We start from the raw sequence: 14,728 nt of genomic DNA on the forward strand, positions 1-14,728 counted from the left end.
GCCAAACCTAGCCAATAGGAGCAAGTGACCTGTGGTAGCACTTTCTAGTCTGCAAATTCCTTCTGTCTCCATTTTCTTCTAAAAGGCCCCTGAAGCAGGTGGGCAGAACAGATTATTTTATACCCAGTTTACAGGTAAGGAAATGGAGGCATAGAGAAGTGAAATGACTTGCTCATGGTGATCTAGAACATTGACTGCAAATCAGGGTTGGAAAGAGGATGGGCAGGCTGGGGTGGAAGATGTGGTGGAAGAGAAAGATTAATAATAATAATTTTCCAAACACATAATAATATCATTGATGTGTGCCAGGCCATAGACACTTTACATTATCTTGTGTAATCCTTACCTTAACTGTATGAGGTCAACATTGTTGTTATCTGCATTTTCAGATAAGAAAACAGGACCTCAGAAACGTTAAGACCCTTGTCAAAGTTCACACAACCAGATAAATAGACTTCAAATCTCCTGCTATTTCTGTTGTAGTGAAGCTGCTGTTACAATGTACATTATGGGTGCTAGGGGTGAATCCCAGCAATGTTCCCAGCAGCAGGCCCAAAGTCAGAGCATCCTAAAGCTAAAAGGGACCTCTGGCTGCTTCCTTATCCCACTGAGCCCAGCCTAACTTCCCAGCTCCAAGCCCAGGTCAGAGGCCCTTGTGAGCCCAGGGAGCAACCCCTTTCCCCCACTCCCACCTGAAGCCTTGGATCTCTGGGAATTGTTCCCAGCCAGGTGGGCCCAACCCTCCTCCCACTTAAACCTGCTAATAAGCAGCCTGGGAAAAATGATGAATAGCAGAGTGAATCAATAGACATGAGCCTGGAGAACTGACCTCTGTCCACTCAGACCTTCACCATCAATTGGAGCATTGCCTCATGAAGAGTTACTTAATTGCAAATCACTTAATAGTCACAGTGGGAAAGTCTCATTCTCTGGAAGAATAATTGCTGTCTGATGGGCTCTTGAAGGCTGCTCCTTCAGTTTCTCTCCTGCTTTTCCACTTCCTCCTGGATGCCTGAGCATATTTTCTAAGTGGTTCTCCCAGCCCATCAAGAACCTCATGAGGTTTCCCACAATTTCTTGTGGGCAAGAAATAGTCCTTGTTTGTTTTATTTAAAGTAACTGAATTCTGACTCCAAACCTCCCATCCTAGCAGGGAAGCAGAAAATTCCATGTTTGTCATGACTGGGGATCCACTCAAGGGTGGCACTGGAATCCAAGGGGTACTTCGATTACCCAGAAATTAAGGCAAGGACAACTAATCTCTAATCTATTCCAGTCACCACTGATACCCTCATTTTCCATGCCAGCAGTGAGGGAAGGGAAGGTGAGAGCTCTGAGGTCCTAGGTCCTGCCTCCTTCTGGGTACCTTAGAGCCATCTCCTCCCCATCTTTGAGGCACTGCCCTAAGCAGTGCTTGTGTTTCTCTACTGCCCCAGACTCAGGAGCTCTCCCTTTCCAGGTGGGGCTGGGAGTGGTAGGGATCTCTGTTCTTTTATTTTTTTCTCTCTCTGGGCTTTTCCTTTTCCTTTATGACTATATATCTTCAATGGGATTGTCATACTTTTATAAAAGAATGATAGATTCGGTGACTTCAGTCTGCTTTGGCTTTCTATACTGTGAAATCCATCTTGCAAGAGGTCTTTCAAAGGCCTGATTACCTCCATGGAGCAGGAGAATGGGGAGTGGGGACATAGAGGGACAACACACAAACAAACACAAATATTTCCAGAAAGTACCCTGCCACAAAATACTGCCTTATTGAAGAAAAAAATTATTCCACTGTCCTAGAATTTAGAACACCAAGATTTTAGTCCCTTTAGTTCGCCTGCAACTGATAGAAACTTGATTGCTCAGAGCCTCAGTTTCTACATCCTTAAATGAAGGGTTGGAGAACACAGAATCTCAGGCTGTGGTCCTTTCCTTACCCTTTCCTTTTTGATGCTTAAATTTCTCCTACAACATCTGTCTTGTTCCTGCTCATATCCCCTAACATAGAATCCTGGGGCAATTTTAATACCTAAGATGTCCCTACATATATTGAGCTGGAATAGGCCTAGCTTAGTCCCTGGGAGCCACACAGATCCCGTTTGCTATCTACTCTCTTTGCCCTGTAACAGTCCTTCCAGATCGGAAGTCACAGATGGTGTTCTTTGGTTCAACAAATATTGAGTACCTATTATATGCCAGGTTCTGTTCTAGGTTCTGAGGGTGTGACAGTGAATAAGCAAAATAAAAATAAAATCCCTGTCCTTTTGGGGCTTACTTATTTCCACAGGTGGGCAGAGAATAAAACAAAATAAATAAACAAGTTATAGTATGTCAGATGGTGATAGGTACAATGGAGAAAAATAAAGGAAAGATAGGAGGTTGCAATTTAAAATAGAGTGGTCGTATGGTAGTTCTATTTGTAGTTTTTAAAGGAACTTCCATACTGTTCTCCATAGTGGCTGTATCAATTTACATTCCCACCAGCAGTGCAAGAGTGTTCCCTTTTCTCCACACCCTCTCCAGCATTTATTGTTTCTAGATTTTTTGATGATGGCCATTCTGACTTGTGTGAGATGATATCTCATTGTAGCTTTGATTTGCATTTCTCTAATGATTAATGATGTTGAGCATTCTTTCATGTGTTTGTTCGCAATCTGTATATCTTCTTTGGAGAAATGTCTATTAAGTCTTCTGCCCTTTTTTGGATTGGGTTGTTTGTTTTTTTTGTTATTGAGCTGCATGTGCTGCTTGTAAATTTTGGAGATTAATCCTTTGTCAGTTGCTTCATTTGCAAATATTTTCTCCCATTCCCACTACTGGGCATATACCCTGAGAAAACCATAATTCAAAAGGAGTCATGTACCAAAATGTTCATTGCAGCTCTATTTACAATAGCCAGGAGATGGAAGCAACCTAAGTGTCCATCATCGGATGAATGGATAAAGATGTGGCACATATATACAATGGAATATTACTCAGCCATAAAAAGAAACGAAACTGAGTTATTTGTAGTGAGGTGGATGGACCTAGAGTCTGTCATACAGAGTGAAGTAAGTCAGAAAGAGAAAAACAAATACCATATGCTAACACATATATATGGAATCTAAGAAAAAAAAAAAGGTCATGAAGAACCTAGGGGTAAGATGGGAAAAAAGACACAGACCTACTAGAGAATGGACTTGAGGATATGGGGGGGAGGGGTAAGCTGTGACAGGGTGGGAGAGTGGCATGGACGTATATACACTACTGGGCGTGAGGTGGATAACTGGTGGGAGGCAGCTGCGTGGCGCGGGGAGATCAGCTCGGTGCTTTGTGACCGCCTGGGGGCGCGGGATAGGGAGGGTGGGAGGGAGGGAGACGCAGGATAGAGTAGATATGGGAACGTATGTATATGTATGGCTGATTCACTTTTTTATAAAGCAGAAACTAACACACCATTGTGAAGCAATTATACTCCAATAAAGATGTTAAAAAAATTAAATAAATAAAATAGAGTGGTCAAGAGAGGACTCACTGAGCAGGTGACATTTGAGAGAAGAACTAAAACCTTGAGGTGAGAGCAGATAATAAATACCAGGAGCAACCAGGAGTCCAGTGTGCCTGAATTGGAGTGAGTGAAGGGGGCAGTAATAGGAAATGAGGTCACAGAGATAATGTTGGAGTAGGGGAGGTGGGAAGACCATTGTAAAGTCTTTGACTCTTGTCCTTAGTTAGATGGGAGCAGAGAATGACATGACCTGATTCATGTTACCTGGAGTTGTCTCTTTTCCAGGCTAAACAGCCCTAGGTCCTTCCAACCTTTCCTCATATGTCCTTGGTCTAAGCCCCTTCCCCAGCCTTCTCAATCCCTCCTGGACGCACTCCAGTATTAGTGGCCCTCTTCAAGTTTGGGTCCCAGAACAAGACTCTTTAGACAAATTCACCTGGGTCCATTTTCATTACTCCTGGGCACCTACAAGAAGCTAAGTGGTATGAGTTTTGGAGTCAAACAGACCTGGATACTCTTCTTGGCTCCACGACCTTCCAGCTATGTGAGCTTGGATAAGTGAGACCTTCTCTAAGCCTCAACATCTTCATCTGTAAAATGGAAGAAATAATCTGTATCTTGTGGGGATTAGTGATGGTGTGTATAAAGCTTCTCTGTACAGTGCCTGGCCCATGTGAGCCCTACCCAGATGATGGTCAATCTCAGTTGTCATTGTGGCTTGTATCCTTGGCACATAGACAGCCTCACTTTGGATCCTTGGTAGGTGTGGACCTGTAGTGAGAGAGAATCTAGTCAACCTGGTCACCCTCTGTGAAGGCCTAAGCTGCTGGGTAAGTGAGAGTATGGGCCTATCATGTTTCTCCCATTGAGTTCTGTGAGTGCCTGTTGATGGCTGGACTTGGGGCTCCCAGAAAAGCCAGGGCTGTCAGTATCTAGGATCAAGGTCCCATGTCCTACCCCAAGGGAGGTAGGATTGGAGACTTCAAGGAGAATGCATGACAAGTTTGACTTCTTTTATCAGAAATTGGAGGTGCCTGAAAGCTGTAGTGGGCTGTACCTGGAAGAGCATGCTAAGGTCTGAGCTGTATAATCAGGATTAAAACCATCATCTAAGTAAGGAGCTTAAAGTAGGCATGAGAAGCCCAGGTACAAAGGGAGGAAGAAAGTGAGGAACAGGAGGACCAAACAGGTGAGTGCGAAGAAGATAACAGTGGCTGGTGCTTGGTGTCAAGGCTGGGCTTTTATGAGTTCCCAACAACTGTTTGTGTAAGCATGTGAGCTGTATCTACATACAGGGTGCAAACAGAGGACTAACCAAAATGCTTTCCTCAGGGTCCCTACCTTGAGGGCTGCCTTCAGGCCTTAAAGCCAAGTACTTGTAGGGTATTTATAATGCCACTTCTGGGGCTGGGCTTAGTGGTAGGCCAGTCTGAAGAAGGACTCTACTCACCTGGAAGCTGAAAAAATGTCTTGAGGCAGCCCTGTGCTGGGAGCAGCCAGAGTGTGTAACAGGCAAGTCCTTGAGATTCTGAATAGGTCTGTCATCAGCCTTGAGCATGTTTTCTCACCTGCTAAATGGGGCCATTAATGTCTACTCAGCCACCCTCCCACCAATCCTGTACTTCAGCAGAGACCACCTTCATTTTCCTACTGGAAAATGCAGTAGACACTAAATGTGAAAGTACTTTATAAAAAATTGTAAAAGGCTACAGAAATGCAAGGTGATAGTAGTACTCAAATGCTTTGGCACTGGTTGTCTGCCCTCTATGAGCTCATCTCTCTCACAAAGCCAGGGCCCTATGAAAAGCCAGTAGCCACATCCTACATTGTAACAACCCAGTCATTGGATACAGTGACTTTAAAATCTTATTTTTGACGTGTATGTGGGGGGGTATGTTTTCTTTTTTTTATTTTGAAAAATTGCTGTAACTAAAGGAATTCACTTTCTTGATTCTCCCAACTCCTCAATCTCAGTTTATCCCCAACTTCCTCATCCATCAGGTAAGAATATGAATTCCTGTCCTGTCTCCCTCCTGTCTTCCTCCTGAAATGGATATACAAGTTAGTTGGAAAACTGTAAAGCAAGGTGCCAAATGGTTGTCATTATTATTTTTTTTATTTTTATTTTTTTGCGGTACGCGGGCCTCTCACTGTTGTGGCCTCTTCCGTACAGAGCACAGGCTCCGGACGTGCAGGCTCAGCGGCCATGGCTCACAGGCCCAGCCGCTCCGCGGCATGTGGGATCTTCCCAGACCGGGGCACGAACCCGTGTCCCCTGCATTGGCAGGTGGACTCTCAACCACTGTGCCACCAGGGAAGCCCCTTGTTGTCATTATTACTGGCATTATCTGTGCAGCTTGGATTCTTCTGGAGGAGGCTGCATCTTCAAACTGACAATTACTGCCCTCATACTAAGTCTGAGATCTTGTGCTAAGTGTTATAAATGGATGTAGAGATAAGCAGTGGTGTATTACAGCCAGCTTGTACCAGCTCTCAAGAACCGATTGTGCACATCTCTTTCCAACTCCACATTCAATGATATCACATTGGTAGATGAAATTGGCAGCGGTGAGAGTAATTACCACCATGGAAATTGGCAAACACTACAAATACGGAACTTTTTTTTCAGAGATCTAGAACTGTTTCAATCATAAAGGAGCTTCCAATTTAGTGATTGTGTGTATGTGTGTATTTCTGTGTGTGTATGTCTGTGACTGCACATGCATACATGCTGTGGGAAAGTGGTAAGGCAAGCAGGCATATGATTACAATAGAGGAAAGTACTAAGTTGAACCATGTGATATTGCTGTTTGTGCCAGTCAAAACTAGGTGAGTACTGGCAATTTCATGTAGTTCAACCTAATAGAATGTCATCTTTAGCAGAGGGGAGTACCTGGAATGGAAAAGGATTTCTCAAGTCCCCTCAGATGACCTAAGGCTGAGCTGGAGTTAGGCCCCGGGACTCCTAGTTCCTTGTCTTAACACTGAAGGCTCCATTACCATTTTATTTTCCTCTGATTCCTTGTCAAAATGGACAAGGCTCTGACATGAAAACAACAGTACTGATTAGGTAAGATAACCACAGGCCTTTTACCTCATTGCCTTCTCTAAGTTAAGGTTAGAATTCAGGTCATATCCTTATTCCGTAGCCTCATTGTCCCAAACACACATTTACTCTTTCACTCACTCTTTCTCTTCACCCCCACCCTCACCAGTCTGCCTGTGTCTTGCATCCTAAGAGTGCAAGAAATTAGAGTATGTCCAGAGGAGAGCAAAGGAAAGTTATTATAACAGTTGGAAATAGGATCTATGAGGAAAGGTGAAAGGAAGTTTGCCTTGAGAAAAGAAATTTGCCTGTCAACAGGATAATAATGTCCACATCTCAAAATACAGATATACTGGGGACGCTATACTGCTTTTTTCCATTTCCTGAAGCCAGAAGAATTCAACATTTCACTTAATGGCATTACCAGCCAGTCAGACTCCTAAAAAGAGTCATCATTGACTCCTTTCTTATGCTCAGTTGCCATATCTAATTGTTCACTAAATTCTGTTGACTCTACCCCTTAAATATTTCTTGAATCCATCACCTCTTCTCCATCTCAGCTGCCATGGTCCTAGGTCAGGCCTTCAACCCTAGTCTCCACTGAGCTCCATGCATCTACTCTCAGCTGCTGCCACCAGAATGTTCTTTAAAATCACCCAACTGTTCAGGCCATGCCTCTTGTGAAGTCACTATTGCCTGTGAAATTAATACTGACTTCCTCAACCTGGCATTCAAAACCTTCTATCTTACAGCTCCAAACATTTTTGTAGTCCTAACTCTCACCACTCTATATACTAGATGCTTTAGCTGATTCCTCAATAGGCCCCCACTGTTACCACCACAGGACCTTTATACATGCTCTTCCCTCTAACTAGACTTCCACCACCTTCACCCATTGAAATCCTACTTATCCTTCATTACACTTCCTAAATGCCACCTCCTCCTGTTTTCCACATCATAGGAGGTTCATTTGGTGTTCTGAACCCTATTCATTTGCCTTTCTGTGTTGTTAACCAACTTAGTATAGTGGTAAGAGTAGTAGCTTTTAAGCCGGACTGCTTAGGTCCCAGTCCTGGCTTTGCTACCTACTAGCTGTGTCACATTGAGCAAGTTGCTTAAGTTTTCTTGTGCATATTTAAAATGGCAACATATTAGTACCTCCCTCAGAGGTTGTTATAAAATGTTAAACATTTATTAACTTAATGTTTGTTAACTGTAAACTGAAACATAATAAATGCTGCTGTTATATTTATATTCTTGTCTCATCTCTCTTACTAGCCTATTGTTCCCTAAGGGCAGAAGTAATACATTACTCATCTTTATGACAGGTAATAATGACTTTTAAAAAATGTTTTACAGGGTCTTCTGGTCCAGAAGTACTTCCCCTAAAGTACAATTATAAATTCTGGAAATAACATAAGACACAACCAAAGGAGAACTTTATAAGTGGAAAGAAGAGGTGAGCTGGCTAGGGATCATAGAATTGGAGGAAAATAGCACAACAGCAGGACATCATGCATCCTCCAACCCATGAAAAAATGGTGACATGGACCTGGCATTTCCTGACCCCAAACCTAACAACAGAAAGCAGCCAAGGAAAGTTTAACCCTCTCCCAGAAGGAACAGATGTCCCTCTGACAACATCATGTGATTCCAACAGCACCAGCAAAGAGGATTGACTGGGAATCCTGCTAATAATAGGCAGTAAAAGGAATCATTCTCTTTCTCTGCTAGGCTTCAGATTCCTCTCTACTATTAAGAGACATCAGGTAACTATGTGGTACCCGCAAGGGTTATCCTAGCAAAACAAGTGGCCCAGCTTGGGATATGCTCATCCTCCTTGCAGGACAGTGACTATTTTCCCCTTAACCTAGGTTCACCAGGTAGCCTGGCCTGGGGGATTCTCTCCACCCCTCAGGCAGCAACATCAGAAACAAATGGGAATTCCATCAGCACCAGATAGACCAAGAAGAGTAAAATAGTACCATAAAGACCACAAAGAAAACTAAATTGCCATTGAAGCCACAGCCCACAAAAGTAGTCCAGGACCTGCATGTTAAACCTAAACAGGGTGACTGCCTGCTAACATAAAACATTTATATAGGATGCAGAGTCTCCTAACATACTATGCAAAATATCCATGATAAAATAAAAAATCACCCATCATACAAGAGCAAGGAAAATCAAACTTTAACTAATATGACATTTCTGTTGAGAAATGACAATCAACAGATGCCAACACTGAGATAAATCACATGTTGGGAATAATCCGATAAGGATTTTAAAGCAGCCATCATAAAAATGCCTCAGCAGCCAATAACAAATTCTCCTGAAGCAAATTAGAAAATCTCAACAATGAATTAGAAGTCATCAAAAAGAACCGAATGATAATTTTAAAACTAAAGAAAAAAACAACAGTAACTGAATTTTTTTTAAATGCTGGATAGACTCAAAATTGAAGGATATAACAGAGGATAGAATCAGTGAACTTGAGGACAGATTAGTGGAATTTATGCAATCTGAACAATAGAGGGAAGATAGGTTGAAAACAATGAACAAAACCATAATACCACTGGGACAAAAACAGAAGATATAACATTTGTATCATTTGAGTCACAGAAGGAGAGAAAAGAGAATGGAGGTGAAAGAGTATATGAGAAAATGATGGATGAAAACTTCCAAATTTTGGTGAAAGATATAAACTTACATATTCAAGGAACTGAGTGAACCTCAAATAGGACCAATACAAACAATCATAATTAAAACTTGAAAACTAAAGAAAAGAAAAAAACCTTGAAAGGATCCAGAGGGAACCAATATATTACTTATAGGGGAACAAGAATTTGATTTTATTTTAATAATTATTAAAGAAAGTCACAATTTTATTCAATTTATTTTTTCTGGTTTTATTAGATAAATAAAAAATTTTCAATGGTTCAGAAATAATTCTTTTCATATTGAAATATAGTTGGATTATAATATATTAGTTTCAGGTGTACAGCATAGTGCTTTATTATTTTTATATTATACTCCATTAAAAGATGTTACAAAATAATGGTGATAAGTCCCTGTGCTGCACAATATATTCTTGGTTGCTTATCTATTTTATACATAGTAGTTTGTATCTCATAATCCTGTACCTCTGCCCTTCCCTCTCCCCACTGGGAACCATTAGTTTGTTTCCTATATCAATGAATCTGTTTCTATTTTACTATATATATTAGTTTGTTAAATAAAACAAACTATTTATTGGATTCCGCATATAAGTGATATATCTGACTTAAATCACTAAGCATAATATTCTCTACGTCCATTCACGTTGTTGCAAATGGCAGAATTACATTCTTTTGTATGGCTGAGTATTCCGTTGTACATACATAACACATCTTCTTAATCCATTCTTCTGTTGATGGGCACTTGGGATGCTTCCACATATTGGTTATTGTAGATAGTGCTGCTATGAACATTGGGGTGCATGTATCTTTTCGAATTATTGTTTTCATTTTTTCCAGGTGTATACCCAAGAGTGGAATTGCTGAATCATATGGTAGTTCCATTTAGAGTTTTCTAAAGAACCTCTGTACTGTTTTCCACAGTGGCTGCACCAATTTACATTCCCACCAGCTGTGTACAAGTGTTTTCTTTGCTCTACGACCTCGCCAAAATTTGTTATTTGTAGACTTTTTGATGATAGCCATTCTGACAGGTGTGAGGTGATATCTCATTGTGGCTTTAATTTGAATTTCTCTGATTATTAATGATGTTGAACATCTTTTCATGTGCCTGTTAGTCATCTGTGTATCTTCTTTGGAAAAATGTCTATTCAAGTCTTCTGCCCATTTTTTGATTGGATTTTTTTGATATGCAGTAGTATGAGCTGTTTATATATTTTGGATATTAACCCCTTGGCAGTGATATCAATTACAAATATTTCCTCCCATTCCATAGGTTGTCTTTTCATTTTGTTGATGGTTTCCTTTGCTATGCAAAAGCCTTTAAGTTTAATTAGGTCCCATTTGTTTATTTATTTATTTTTGGCTGTGTTGGGTCTTCGTTGCTGTGCACAGGCTTTCTCTAGTTGCAGCGAGCGGGGGCTACTCTTCGTTGCAGTGAGCGGGCTTCTCATTGTCATGGCTTCTCTTGTTGTGGAGCACGGGCTCTAGGCACACGGGCTCAGTAGTTGTGGTTTGTGGGCTCTAGAGTTCAGGCTCAGTAGTTGTGGTGCATGGGCTTCGTTGTTCCATGGCATGTGGGATCTTCCTGGGCCAGGGATCGAATCCTTGTCCCCTACTTTGGCAGGCGGATTCTTGACCACTGCACCACCAGGGAAGCCCTCCCATTTGTTTAATTTTGCTTTTATATCTTTTGCCTGAGGAGACAGATCCAAAAAAAATATTGCTATGATTTATGTCAAAGAATGTTCTGCCTATGTTCTCTTCTAGGAGTTTTAAGCTTTCAGGTCTTATATTTCAGCCTTTAATCCATTTGAGTTTACTTTTTTATGGTATGAGGAAATGATCTAATTTCATTCTTTTACATGTAGTTGTCCAGTTTTCCTGGCACCACTTATTGAAGAGACTGTTCTTCCCTGTTGTATATTCTTCCCACCTTTGTTATAGATTAATTGGCCATAGGTGTGTGGGTTTACTTCTGGGCTCTCTATTCTGTCCCATTGTTCTATGTGTCTGTTTTTGTGCCAGTATCGCACTCTTTTGATTACTGTAGCTTTGTAATTCAGAGAGGGTGATACTTCCGGCTTTGTATTTTTTTTTTCAAGATTGCTTTGGCAATTTGGGATCTTTTGTTGTCCCATATAAAGTTTAGGATTATTATTCTAATTCTGTGAAAAATGTCATGAGTGTTTTGACAGGAATTACATAAAATCTGTAGATTGCTTTGGGAAGTTTGGCCATTTTAACAATATTAATTCTTCCAATACAAGAGCACCAGATATCTTTACATTTCTTTGTATCATCTTTAATTTTCTTCCTCAGTGTTTTATAGTTTTCAGAGTATAAATCTTTCAACTCCTTGGTTAGGTTTATTCCTAGGTATGTTATTCTTTATGATGTGATTTTTAAATACGATTATTTTTTTAACTTTCTCATTCTGATAGTTTCTTATTAGTGTATAGAAAAGTAACAAATTTCTGTATGTTTATCTTGTATCCTGCAATATTACTAAATTCACTTATTGGTTCTAATAGTTATTTGGTGGAGACTTTAGGGTTTTCTATATAAAGTATCATGTAGATGACAGTAGTGAGAGTTTTACTTCTTCCCTCCCAATTTGGATGCCATCTATTTCTTTTTCTTGTCTGAATGCTATGGCTAGGATTTCCAATACTACGTTAAATAGAAGTGGTGAGAATGGGCATCCTTGTCTTTTCCCTCAATTTAGAGGAAAGCCTTTCAGGTTTTCACCAATGAGTACGATGTTAACTGTGGATTTGTCATAAATGGTCTTGCTAATGTCAAGATATGTTCCCTCTATATTAACTTTGGTGAGAGTTTTTATCATGAATAGATATTGAATTGTGTCAAATCCTTTTTCTAAATCTATTGAGGTGATCATATGATTTTTATCCTTCTTTTTGTTACTGTGGTATATTACATTGACTGATTTGTGAATGTTGAACCATCCTTGAGTCCCTGGAATAAATCCTCCTTGATTATGGTGTATGACCACTTTATATATTGTTGGATTCATTTCATTAATATTTTGTTGAGGATATTTGCATGTATATTCATCAAAGATATTGTCCTGAAATTTTCTTTTTTGGTAGGGTCTTTGTCTGGTATTGGTATCAGGATAATGGTGATCTTGTAGAATGAATTTAGGATTGGTGCATCCTTTTCAATTTTTTGGAGTAGTTTTAGAAGGATAGGAATTATTTCTTCATTCTATGCTTGGTAGTATTCCCCTGTGATGCCATTCAGTCTTGGACTTTTGCTTTCTGGGAATTTTTTTAATTATTATTACAAATTCAATTTCACTTCTACTGATTGGTCTTTTCAAATTATCTGTTTCTTCTTGATTCATTCTTGGCAGGTTGTATGCTCCTAGAAATTTGTCCATTTCTTCTATGTTGTCCAATTTGTTGTGATATAGCTCATAGTATTCTCTTATGATTTTTTGTATCTCTGTGGTATTGGTTGCTATTTTCCCTTTTTCATTTCTTATTTTGTTTATTTGCGTCCCCTCTTTTTTCTTCTTGGTTAGTCTGGCTAAAGGTTTATCAATTTTGTTTATCTTTAAAAAAATAGCTCTTGGTTTCATTGATTTTTTTTTTTTGGTTTCTATGTCATTTATTTTCTCTCTGACCTTTATTATTTTCTTCCTTTTGCCAATTCCAGGCTTTTTTTTCTTGTTTTTCTAACTGTTGAATATGGTAGTTTAGGTTGTTTATTTGAGATTTTTCTTGTTTCTTGAAGGAGGCCTGTATCACTATAAAATTCCATTTTAGAACTGCTTTTGCTGGAATCCATATATTTTGGAGAGCTGTGATTCCATTTTCATTTGACTTGAGGTATTTTCTGATTCCCTCTTTGATTTCCTCCTTTACCCCTTTGGTTTTTAGTAGCATGTTGTCTCATCTTCACGTGTTTGCTCTTTTCCCATTTTTCTTACTGTAATTGAGTTCTAGTTTCATAACATTGTGATCAGAGAAAATGCTTGATATATTTTCTATCCTCTTAAATTTGTTAAGCCTTGTTTTGTGACCTAACATGTGACATACCGTGGAGAATGTTCTATGTGCACTTGAAAAGAATGTGTATTCCACTGTTTTTGGTTAGAATATCCTGTAGGTATCTATTAATTCCAACTGGTCTATTGTGTCATTTAATACCACTGTTGCCTTATTGATTTTCTGCCTGGATGATCTGTCCATTGATGTCAGTTGGGTGTTAAAGTCACCTACTATTATTGTATTATTATATATTTCTCCCTTTATATCTGTTAGTATTAGCTTTATATACTTAGGTGCTCCTGTATTGGGTTCATATATCTTAAGAGTATAATATTCTCTACTTGTATTGATCCCTTCATCATTATATAATGCCCTTCTTCATATTTTGTTTTAGCCTTTGTTCTAAAGTCTATTTTGTCTGATTTGAGTATTGCTACCTCTGCTTGCATGTCCTTTCTGTTTGCATGAAATGTCTTTTCCCATCCCCTCACTTTCAGTCTGTGTGTGTCTTTAGGTCTGAGGTCTTTAGGTCTCTTGTAGGCAGTATATAGATGGGTCTTGCTTTTTTATCCAGTCACCCTATGTCTTTTGATTGGAGCATTTATTCCATTGACATTTAAAGTAATTATTCATAGGTATGTACTTATTGCCAATTTAATACTTGTTTTCAGGTTGTCTTTTTAGTTCTGCTCTGACCATTACTTCTTTTTGTTTCTTTCCTTATGGTTTGCTGCTTTTCTTTAGTTTTATGTTTGTGTTCCTTTATTTTTAGTCTTTGTGTATCTATTGTAGGTTTCTGGTTACCATGGGTTTCATATATGTTGACCTATATCTTCTTGTTTTAAACTGGTAGTTATTTAAGTTCAAACACATTCTAAAATATCTATGTTTTTTCTCCCTTCCTCATATCTTGTGTTTTTGATGTCATATTTTTAATCTTCATGTTAATCCTTTAACTGTTTATCATAGTTTTAGTTCATTTTACATGGTTTTCCCTTTTTGTATAGATTCTTACTTCTCCTCCACTCAGAGAAGGCCCTTCAGCATTTATTTTAATACAGATTTAGTATTGATGAACTTTTAAAATTTTGCTTGCCTGAGAAGATCTTTTTCTCTCCTTCAATTCTAAATGATAATCTTGCTGGGTACCGTATCCTAGGTTGCAGGCTTTTCCCTTTCATCACTCTGAATATATCATTTCCACTACCTCCTGATCTACAAATTACATGCAGAAAAATCAGCCTTATGGGAGTTCCCTTGTATATGACTCTTTTTCTCTTGCTGCCTTTAGAATTCTTTCTTCATCTTTAACTTTTGCCATTTTAATTATGATATGTCTTAGTGTAGGTCTTTTTGAGTTCAACTTGTTTGGGACCCTCTGTGCTTTTGTACCTGGATCTGTTTCCTTCTTAAGATTTGGGAATTTTTCAGCCATAATTTCATCACATACTTTTTGATCTCCTTCCCTCTCCCTTCTCCTTCTTTGACCCTATAATGCGAATGTTAATATGCTTAT

The 14,728-nt window shown here is 39.2% G+C and overlaps 1 protein-coding gene across 1 annotated transcript in view; it reads left to right on the forward strand.

Moving 5' to 3' along the window:
• AMER1 (APC membrane recruitment protein 1) overlaps positions 1–8,624 on the forward strand; it is a 30,737-nt gene extending 22,113 nt beyond the window's left edge. The window contains exon 2 of the transcript XR_009538461.1: positions 7,881–8,624. The gene's annotated coding sequence lies outside the window, so the exon portion shown is untranslated. The remainder of the gene's footprint in view (positions 1–7,880) is intronic.
• The last annotated feature ends 6,104 nt before the right edge of the window (positions 8,625–14,728 follow it).

Source organism: Lagenorhynchus albirostris, chromosome X, assembly GCF_949774975.1.
Source record: "Lagenorhynchus albirostris chromosome X, mLagAlb1.1, whole genome shotgun sequence".
Classification (NCBI taxonomy): Eukaryota; Metazoa; Chordata; class Mammalia; order Artiodactyla; family Delphinidae; genus Lagenorhynchus; species Lagenorhynchus albirostris.